Raw genomic sequence first — 11,166 nt, forward strand, 5'->3', positions numbered from 1 at the left:
TATGTGTGGCAAAAGCCTGAGCTTTCTGGAAGTCAGAGCCATATACTTTGATATTTGAGAGGATTTATTCACACAGGGGAGTCTAGTACAGTGCTGTCCAACAGAACCTTCTGCGATCATGGAAATGGTCTATATCTGTGCTGTCCACCATGGTATTCATTAGCGACATGTGACTATGGAGTGCTTGAAATGTGGCTAATATGACTAAAAAAACAGAACTTAAAATTTTTATTCAATCTTAAGTTTAAATGCAAATAGTGACGTGGGACTGGTGGCTAATATGCTGGACATTGCATTTCTGGTAACTGCCTTGCATATGGAGAGAACAGAGGGAGGTGTGTTGATAGGACACTGGGGTGGTTCTACATACATTACGCATTTGAAAGCCCTACCACCAAGAAGAAACATGATGGTTCTTTTTTGTTTCTGGCGTCCTTCCTCTGCAAAAGGTCAAAAGCAAGCATCCATCTATTTATTTCAGACTCCTCATAAGGTATCCAAGGCAACTAAGTCACTTTGTTCATGTAAACATGCCCAGGGCTGTCGAGGAGGTTGTAACTCATAGGTTATGCCAGAATAGACTTGCATCATAAGACTTACCATGGACTGCAGTCATTCTGACTTCATGTATGTCGTGAAGAGCACCTCTCTGGGGGCTTAAACCCTAATATATTTCACAGAGATCAAAAAAGAAGTAGCCATGGCGTGCAGAGGTCTGGGAATTGGGATACTTGGTCCAAGTGCTGAGTTCTCCTAATTAGTTTAAAGACATTGGATAAGTCACTTAACCTCTCCAAACTGGTTTTCCTTATTCGTAAAATGCTGATGATAATTTCTATTTTATAAGGTTCTTGGGAGGATAAAGCAAGATAATGTAGTTGACAGTCTCGTAAGCTATAAAGTGCTGAATTAATAGTATTATTATTATTATCATTATTGTATAACCCCCCCCCCCACTCCGCCCACCATGAGCCTGAGCATGCCGGCCAGCACTGCTTACGATGTCTCAGAAGTCCCCAAGGGGGCATCAGACCTTGTTGGAAGTAACCCAAGTATCTGTGCAACTTTCCAATTTTCTCAAAAACTGGGATTTAAGGAATGCTAGCAGGTTTAAGGAAACCCTGGTGGCATAGTTGTTAAGTGCTATGGCTTCTAACCAAGAGGTCAGCAGTTCGAATCTGCCAGGCACTCCTTGCAAATTCTGTGGGGCAGTTCTACTCTGCCCTACAGGGTTGCTATGAGTTGGAATCGACTAGACGGCAGTGGGTTTTGTTTTGTTTTTTGTTTGTTTGTTTAGCAGGTTTAAATGCAGCCTTGGGATCTACGAGTTCTCTGAAGCATTTTAAAATTTTGTGTTTTAAATGCGATGATAATCTTAGAAAAAGTCAAACATATTTTGGCTATTGACGGCCTTCTCATAACAGTGTGCCATCACTGTCTTCAGTCTCCATGTTAATGTTTATAATTAAGTTGATTTCAGGTTGGTACTACTTGAATGGTTTTGGGCTAAAATGGGGGGGGGGCAAAGAAAGGAGGCTTAATTCATAGCTGATTTATTTGCTTCAAATGGGTGGGGCAGCGGGAGGTTTTGCAGTTTTTGACTTAACAGGAAAGTGGTGGGAGAGCCGCCTTTCCCTTGCACACTGTAGCCTAGGGGTGCTGGATTCAGGGCACACGCCAGAGCAGCCTGGGAGTTTCTCTTGGTCAAAAGTGACTTAGATTCCGAAAAGGCCATCTATTACATCGATGTTATTTCAATATCATTACTCATAGTTTTGTTGCTATTCCATTTACAACTTATTTTTAGTTCTATAAGTGTTGTAAGCATAAAAGGTTTACCTGCTTTTATGCTTGAACGTATTTAAGAAATGCTATGGTAAAAACAAAGTCACCTATGGGACTGTCTGTGATAAGTATTATTACTATTTTTTTCCCGTTATAAGGGGTCCATACACTACTCCAGACTGAGAAATACTCCATTACCCATTACTCAAGATTGTTGTTGTTAGGTGCTGTCGAGTCAATTCTGACTCACAGCAACCCTGTGTACCACAGAACAAAATACTGCCAAGTCCTGCACCATCCTCATACTCCTGGCTATGTTTCAGCCCATTGTTGCAGCCACTGTGTCAATCCTTCTCGTTGAGGGTCTTCCTTGTTTTTACTGACCCTATATTTTATCAAGCATGATGTCCTTCTGGGACTGGTCCCTCCTGATAACATGTCCAAAGTATGTGAGATGAAGTCTCCTCATTCTTGCTTCTAATGAGCATTCTCGCTGTAGTTCTTTCAAGACAAGATTTGCTCCTTCTTCTGTCAGTACTTGGAATATTCAATACTCTATGCCAACACCATAATGCAAAGGCATCAATTCTTCTTAGTCTTCCTTATTCATTTTCCAGCTTTCACAGGCATATGAGGTGACTGAAAACACCATGGGTTGGGTCAGGTGCACCTTAGTCCTTAAAGTGAAATCTTTTTTTTAAGGAGATCTCTTGCCACAGATTTGCCCAAAACAATGTGTTGTCTGATTTCTTGGCTGCTGCTTCCATGGATACTGATTGTGGATCCAAGCAAAATGAAATTCTTGAAAACTTCAATCTTTTCTCCATGTACGATAACGTTGCTTATTGGTCCAGTTGTGAAGATTTTTGTTTTCTTTAGGTTGAGGTGTAATCGATATTGAAGACTGTGGCCTTCAATCTTTATCAAAAAGTGCTTTGAGTCCTCTTCACTTTCAGCAAGCAACGTTGTGTCATCTGTATAACACAGTTAGTGAGTCTTCCTCCAATACTGATGCCACGTTCTTCTGTCTATAGCCCAGCTTCACAGATTATTTGCTCAGCATACAGATTGAATAAGTATGGTGAAATGATACAACTCTGACACACACCTTTCCTGGCTTTAAAGCATGCAGTATCCCCTTGATCTGTTCAAACGACTACCTCTTGGTGTAAGGACACGTTCCTCATGAACACAGTTAAGTGTTCTGGAATTCCCACTCTTCCAACGTGATCCATAATTTGTTATGATCCACACAGTCGAATGCCTTTGCATAGTCAATAAAACACAGGTAAACATCTTTCTGGTATTCTGTGCTTTTGGCCATGACCCATCTGACATCAGCGATGATATCCCTTGTTCCACCTCCTCTTCTAAATCCAGTTTGAATTTCTGGCAGTTCCTTGTCTGTGTACTGTTGTAACTGTTTTTGAATGATCTTCAGCAAAATTTTACTTATGTGTGATATTAATGACATTGTTCGATAATTTCCACATTCTGTTGCATCTCCTTTCTTTGGAATAGGTACAAATAGGACTCTCTTCCAGTTGGTTGACCAGGTAACTATTTTCCAAATTTCTTGGCATAGATGAGTGAGTGCTTCCAACACTGCATCTGTTTTTTGAAACATCTCGATTGGTATTCTGCCAATTCTTGGAGCCTTGTTTTCCACCAGTGCCTTCAATGCAGCTTGGACCTCTTCCTTCAGTAGCATTGATGCTTGATCATATGCTACCTCCTGAAATGGCTGAACGTCGACAAATTATTTTTGACACAGCGGCTCTGTGTACTCTTTCCATCTTCTTCTGAAGCTTCCTGTGTCATTATTTTCTAAACGCTATGCCACCAGGGTTTCCTTTTTCCCCATAGAATCCTTCACATAATGATGTGGTATAAATGCCAGTGGATTTCAGAAAACCTGAATTTAAGTACTGGCTTATTAATTGTTTTCATTTGGGACAGACACGTATTTTTGAACCTCTGTTTCTATAAATTGATGCAATAATAACTACTTCATAGGATTTTACAACATAGTTGTGAGAGTGGATAAAGTATATGAAGGCAAAACTTTATGAACTGCTAAGTGCCATCTGGGTAGCGTGCATGTACGTGATTTACTGTTATTATGGCCTGTATATAAATGACACCCATAGGAATAGAAGAGGCCTCAAAAATTTGTGGATGGTGTGAAGAGGGATCAAAGACACTACGGAAAGTTGGCTGGCATCATTATCAAATATGCACCATGAACATGTTTTTTTCCTCTTCACTTCCTATTTCCTACAATACTGGGTTAACTGAGGAGTTCAGTGATTTAGCTACAAAATGTCAATAATTAAACTCAAAGAGGTCATCATGAGGTCACAGTTCATTGATGCCCATTCAGTCCAGTGATCTCCTTGAGACTTTCCCCACCCTAAGCTCGTGGCTGGATATTTTTGTGCCCTTCACACCCATGGAAGTCTTCCATCTGCATCTACCTAGTCAAAGCCTACATGTTTTTGTAAGTTCTCAAACTAGATTGCCTATGCCTGACTTACCTTTCTGTTAGCTTATGAAATCCCGAAGCATGGTGAGAGTCTGGACTATACAATATAGCTGTTGGTTTTATAGAAGCCTCTGTTTCTGGTTGTTAGAGTTTCAGGCTGACTGCACAATGTTGCTTACTGAGGTCAACTTACTGAGGACTTTGTAAATTTAGTTCAGTTGGGTGACTTCACCAGAGACAAACAAGATGTAGTTTTCTTACAGTAGAAATTTCTATAAGAATGATGAGTTTAGACAGCTATCATCAGTGGAGTTACATACAAGAAGGGGCCTGTGGAGCGTACAGAAGTCTGTTAGGGATCCTCAAAACCATCAAATGGGGATATATTTTGTGCCATAAAGTTTCTTTTCCACATGTAGATCTGAGAGCCAAGTGATAACAAGGAGACTTCAGTGGTAAATTCATGGGATAAAAGAGATGAGGGGATACAAGGGTAGATGACATAGTGTCATTTGGGACTGGTTATTTCCACAGGGGCCAGACAGACACTGATATGCACATGGAGAAGGAAAAAATGGGAACTGATTTATAGAGCAGTAAACGAGCAATGTAACCATATTTGAGTTTTGGATAGGAGTAGGGAAATGCCCATATCTGTCATATATTTCCCCAAAGTGATCTCGACATCAACAATCCCGGAAGTCCTACTTCTTATATGAAGAGGGCTGATGTATTTATTGAGAATTTTTCTGGCCTTATAAACTATAAAAATATTATATATATATATATTTTTTAGCCCTAGAACCCCTTATATGCAAAAATGGAGAAGTGTTCCAAAAACTTGGAATACTATCACAATATAAAGAAGACACAATAGGAAAATAGTTTTTTTTTTTTTTAATTATTCCTTCATATTCAAACTTCACAAACAGTGTGAACTTGTACAATACCTCGGAAAGTGAAACTTACAAAAAAAGTGCTGGTAACATTTAAAAAAAAAAAAACAACAAAAACCCCAAAAAACGAACATCATTCTTAGCAACATCAATTACTCTTCCACACAAAACAGAAACCTTGTAAAATTTATTTTCGTATTTTTAAGGCGTAATACTTCCGTATAAAGTATATGCAAGAGATAAAACTTCACAGTATTCCAAAATGTCACAATAATAATAATAATATAATAGTATAATGAAGCGCTACAGTTAATTTTTCTTTTTTTTTTTTTTGAATGTTTTTTTTTTTTTTTTTCCTGTTTAAATAACAAATACAAGTCACAGGTAAATATACGTGAGAAAAATACGAGGCTAATATTAAATGGCAGGGTAAGGATACTGTCACTGTAAGAAAAAACTGGCAGGATGTGTGTATTTAGTCTATATTTTAAAGCACTTGATAGAAAAGGCGTATGCAAGGTTTTTCAAAACAATTTTTGTTTGTTTGATAACTGACAACAATTTAACAGTATAATGAGAAAAAAAGGAACAAACTTCCTCTCAAAACTATTGACCTGCTCATCCCAAACCATGTGTACACTGAAGGATGGATGTGTGTTTGTGTACACGTGTTTATGACTCTACGGTACACAGATTGATACAGCAGGATTCCACACCCACCGGCAATGACTGGAGGGTACAGTCTCTGCGGTCAGTCAGCCCAGGCTCTTCTTGGGACATTATTCTTTCAGTTTAAACTCTCTCTTTCCTTACCTCTCACTCTTTGCAAACTCTTTCCCAATCCCCAGGTCTTCAGTCTATGAAGACAGTCTGGTGAGAAAAGTTACCCTCCATTCAAAATTCACTGGAAAGTGGGAACTGCATAAACAGGGACACCCACACAGACACTGAAAATACCACTTGGACGAATGAATGTGTGTGTGTGTGTGTGTGTGTGTATTGTAGGTCTGAATATACAGTGTGTGTGTGTTACACAGTAGCAATTGCAAAAAAGGGACCCTATTCCTTTCCATCCTAAGAAACAATGTGGTAAGAAACATTTCTTTGAATCTTAGCAAAACACTGCAGTGGGATAATCAGGAAATGGGTTCACCTTTCAGCAGTCACCACGTAAACTTCATTTGAACACACGTGCCCAGACCTCGGATCTGTGCACACGTGTGTATGTTAACAGCTAGCCATTCAGCCAACAGGGAACAGAAAGACAGCAGATAGCAAAACAAGTCAATAAGGTGCTCAAAGAAAAAAGTGGCCCCACTCCTCCAGTGGACAGCCACATTAAGGTGCTTCGAAAAAGTTTGTTTTTTTTTTTCAGTTTTTATTTTAAACATTAAAAGAGTACTGTTTTGCACATGGTAGTTCTGAGCCAGGCCAAGGTTTTTGAGATTTCTGACATCTTCCATTAAAAAGGGCTTTCACTGTAGTTGTTCGGTTCAGTTTGTTGTGGGTCACTTGAGGTTTTTTTTTTTAAAATGTTGAATAGCCAAAAACGGAAATCAAATCAACATGACTCAAAGAAATAACTGATGAAATGGTATAGAACATTACCGCGTTCCCATTGGATCAAGATGGTTTCGCCCGTTTTTCCTCTTTATCTAACACTGTTCCTTTTTTTCTTTGTTACAATCCATTCCTTGTGAACATTCAGAAATGACCGAAGTCACGGCAAGTGGCTGTTTGGATGTTTTGTGATCTGTTTCAAGAGTCCAACCTTGTTTCCTCTGCTGCTGTCTGTGTAGAACCTGGATCTGTAATAAGCATCTGATTTTGTTATGTGCATGTGTGTATATGTGCACGTATACACACGTATACATGTATAATATATACACTATATATATGTGGATATATATATAGGAAGTGTGTATACATTTATACATAATATAGTGTATACTGTCTCAACTGGAGATAAACTGAACTGGGTTCAGACACTAGCATATGGTTAACTTTCCCCTGCTCCCTCTATATGTTTTAAACAGTCTGGAGCTTTTACTTATTTATTTTTTTAAAGTGCATTTTCAATGCAGAATAACTGTAATCCACTGATTCTTTTGAAAACTTTTTCTGATGAGAAAACTCTGACAGTTCTCAGCCCCAAGCAAGAGAAACCTGGGTTTGGTCATGCCGGGGGCTGACGTGGCAGTGCCAGGCTTGTGCCTGAGTGATTACTGGGCATTCTGGACTCCGGGCACCTTAGCAGCAGCAGCAGCAGCAGCAGCAGCACCTTTCTGAGAAGTGGAGATAGAAAAGGAGGAAGGAAGGAAAGCTCAGATGAGGAAGGGTGAACTGGTTGTGTATTTGCCTATCGGAATTGTTAACTTTGACTGGGACGGAGTTGTGCAGTTCCTGCTTGGCTTCAGCTGAGAGATGCCATCTAGCTCCCCCAACCAACTGACACCAACCTCCCCACGGCCCCCACCTGCTCAAGCATGACCCAGATGTCCCCACTCCTGAGGCTGACTCCTGTGTGTCAGTTCCCTGTGGGTATGTGAGTGCCAGCATCTAGTAGGAATAAGGCACCAGAGAAATCAAAATGTTACAAAAAAAGATGCGAAACCCCATTTCAAAGAGTCTCTCTCATTGCTCGTTAAAATATTGCATGTGATACCATCGTTGGTGTGTACTTAAAAGTGTGTCAAATGCAGTCTCTGAAAGGAACTTGAAGCCCTTCAGCACCAGAGATCTTTAGGAACGCACCCTTAGTCTAAACGCACCCACGCCCCTCCCACCCCCCACGCCCACCCCATGCCACACCCAAAAGCACCGATTCGAGAGAACAAGGCTCCTTGCCGTTGCTCACCTCAGGTTTGAGAAAATCAAAGAAATCTATGCAAGAGAATTTTCAGAAATCCCTCTTAAAATTAAATGGATTTAGGCTGCCATGTGTCTGGTTACTTACTTCTCTCCACTTCCAAAGAGCATCGTGAGGGGGTTGAGATGTTTGGATTGAATGTTTAGGGGAATGTGCTGAAAAAAATTTACTTCTCAAACGATGCCCAAGTCCTCCACCAACCAACACTTCAACTTCCTCGTTTTTGTTTTTCAACAATTCTAAAAAGGAAGAGGTCCATCTAACTAGAAAAGGAAAAAATGAAGGCACATGATTTTCTTCGGTCCCACAATCCTTAAAAAAAATGGTGTTTTAAAAGTGTGTTTGAGTGTGCACGTGAGATGGGAGCCTAAGGAGCCATTGAGGCAGCAGTCCAAGGGAAGCCAGGAAAAGAAAACAAGAGAGAATTTTGAGACAGAGAGAAGGAAGGAGAAAGGAGGAGATGGAGGCCTCTCTTCAGCTTTCTGTCATTGACAGTCTAGAGATCTGGCTGCTTTAAGGTCCAGAACGGAATTTGTTTGTCTTGGTCTAGAAAGTGCCCCAGTTAAATATCTCCAGTTAATCGTGAAACAGCTTTTGGTGTTTCCCTTTTCCCTTCCCTCCAGCCAAATGATTTTTTAAAAAAATATCAGAGTTTTTTTTTTTTTTTAATTACTTTTTCAATGTTGAAAAAAATATGGAAAAGCTATTGAACAGCCCCAGGGCGCTCTGCCTCTCTGTCTTCACAGTGAGCAGATAGGTGGATACTCCACAGAGTCAAAAATGAGGCGGGCCAGAGTCCTTCCCACAGGCTAGGGGTGCCTTGGCAGCACCCACAGCCATTTCTTTCATCTGCATCCCTGCTCCGCCCATCCATGGAATGTGGGCTACTGAGGAAGGCACAGTCCATCTAGAGAGTGGTGGTAACAGGGGGGCCTGAGAAACACAGGGTGAAGGAGGCAGGCGCTCTCTCCTCAGGCCACTTGACCTATTGTGCTCTCTAGAGTGGCTGCCTCTCCTCAGATGGAAAGTGTGGCTGCTCACTGAAAGGCTGAAGTCCCACTCACATTTTGCCTCGTGAGACCTCAACTCTCAGGCTCACCACCTTTATGCCTCTCTCTGTGGCAGGCTTGGCCCCCTGTCGCCAGGAAGGCAATGTTCCAAGATAGAGAGTCAAGGCCAACTGGCTATGTCAGACAAAAAAAGGGCTATGACATGGGGTTTCAGAAACAAATTTAACTTTGGTTTTCCAACTTTTTCAAACCACAAAAATGAAAGCAGGACTTCGGTGGCTTTGATCATCTGACAGCTGTTTTACATATATATATTTCATTTGGCAAGGCTAAGGCGGGGGGGAAGAGAAAAGGGGTTTCCTATAATTGGTCGAAGACACAGGGTGGTAAAATGCTTCCACACTTAAACTCACAGTCCAGTGTTTTTGACATTTCATAAATAGCTTTTTTTTTTTTTCTCTAAAAAAAGAATAAAACAAGAACAATCCCTTTACTTACTCATCTGAAACAAAATAAACAGCAGTGGGTACAAACTTCTTCTTGTAACAATTACAAAAAACAACAATATAATCCCAACTTTTAACACGCATCTTGAATCAGTTATTATTATTATTATTTTTTAAACCTCAAAACTGCAGCATATCCTTAAGGGCAAACTTTTCAATTAGTTTTTTTCTTTTTTTTTTAAATAATGTCTTCACCAAAAAAACAGTCTTGTACCAATAAAATGCATTCAAAAATAGAAAATATTACACAACAAAAATATGTATCCTTCCTTTCCAAAAAAGAGTCTTCACAAAAAAATGTAGAAAAAATTCTAACAATTTTTTTCCCCCTCTCCTAAACATTAACTTTCAGTCTAGGGCACGATTATTTATTGATTTAAATGTCTGTTTTTGCATAAAACATGGAAGATGCAAAACAATTAACTGTATTAGAATTGTGAAGTTACCTCCACTTCCACCCCTTCTATAAAACAAAACAAAACCAGAAAAACCCAGCAAACATTAACAAATGATACAGCCAGTTGGCTAGGAAAAATATCTGTCTTTCCTTTCAATGTGTATTTGGAATGGGTTCATTGGTTCATCTAGGCATGCTGAAGAATGGAGATTTTTTTTTTTAGGCTGAATTCAAGAGTGTCTTTAGCATTTGCTGATGCTCTACTGAGTGAGTTACAGTCTCCCCATTGAGGGACCATCCATCGCAAATCCTCTTCGAGAAGGGAAATATGCAAGCGTGCCTCACCGGTGGTCAGAGAACTGTGGTGTGTCCACACATGTATGGTACACATACCTCTACACGAGCCATTTTCTCAAGCATAGCACATCTTCTTTTCTACTCAAAATGGAGCTCAGGCACAGGATAAAAGGTAATGGAGCACTCCGGGGGTATGAGGAAGGGTGGATCATTTCTTCCCACAGTCTCCTCTCTCCCATGTAATCTGTTTGGGCGCCAACTGGAACAATGGTAAGATCTCCGTCTCAAGGGACTGCCTTTCCCCACCCCCACTCCACTTACCCAGGCTTCTTTTTATTTTTAGCATTGTGGCTTAAAATATGCATTTTTCTTATATGATGATATTTATCTTTCATGTGGGATGTATTTTGTTATGTGTTCGTCAGTACAAATAAGATTTTTTTTCCTGCTGCTTATTTGGTTGCTGGTTTTTTCCTCATGGTTTCTTGTTTTGTTTTGGATTTTTTAAACAGTGAAATGTGTCCAATCTTATTTCCAGTGCATTAAACAAATTTTAAATTAAAAGAATAAAACCTTTCCCCCATCCTCCTAAAGGAAATGACTGATAAAAAGTACAATATAATAAAATCAGGCATTGCCCAAAATAGCATGATGTGCAACCTCATTTACATCAAAGAAAAACAAACAAACAAGAATTACAAAACATAAGCGTGAAGGAACCAAAACTATATAATCCCAACTATGGTATGACTGGCAAGCACAGGTTAAAAAATAGGTAAGGCTACTTTTAGATTTCTAACTCAACTTGGTTAACCACTATTCTTCTGTCTTTGCCTTCAACTCTTAATCTTTTACTCACTAGTTGTTTTATATCTTTAAAAGGAACAAATCCATTTTTATATTTTTGGTCTACAGTAGAAT

This window comes from Elephas maximus, chromosome 1 (genome assembly GCF_024166365.1).
Source record: "Elephas maximus indicus isolate mEleMax1 chromosome 1, mEleMax1 primary haplotype, whole genome shotgun sequence".
NCBI classification, from domain to species: Eukaryota; Metazoa; Chordata; class Mammalia; order Proboscidea; family Elephantidae; genus Elephas; species Elephas maximus.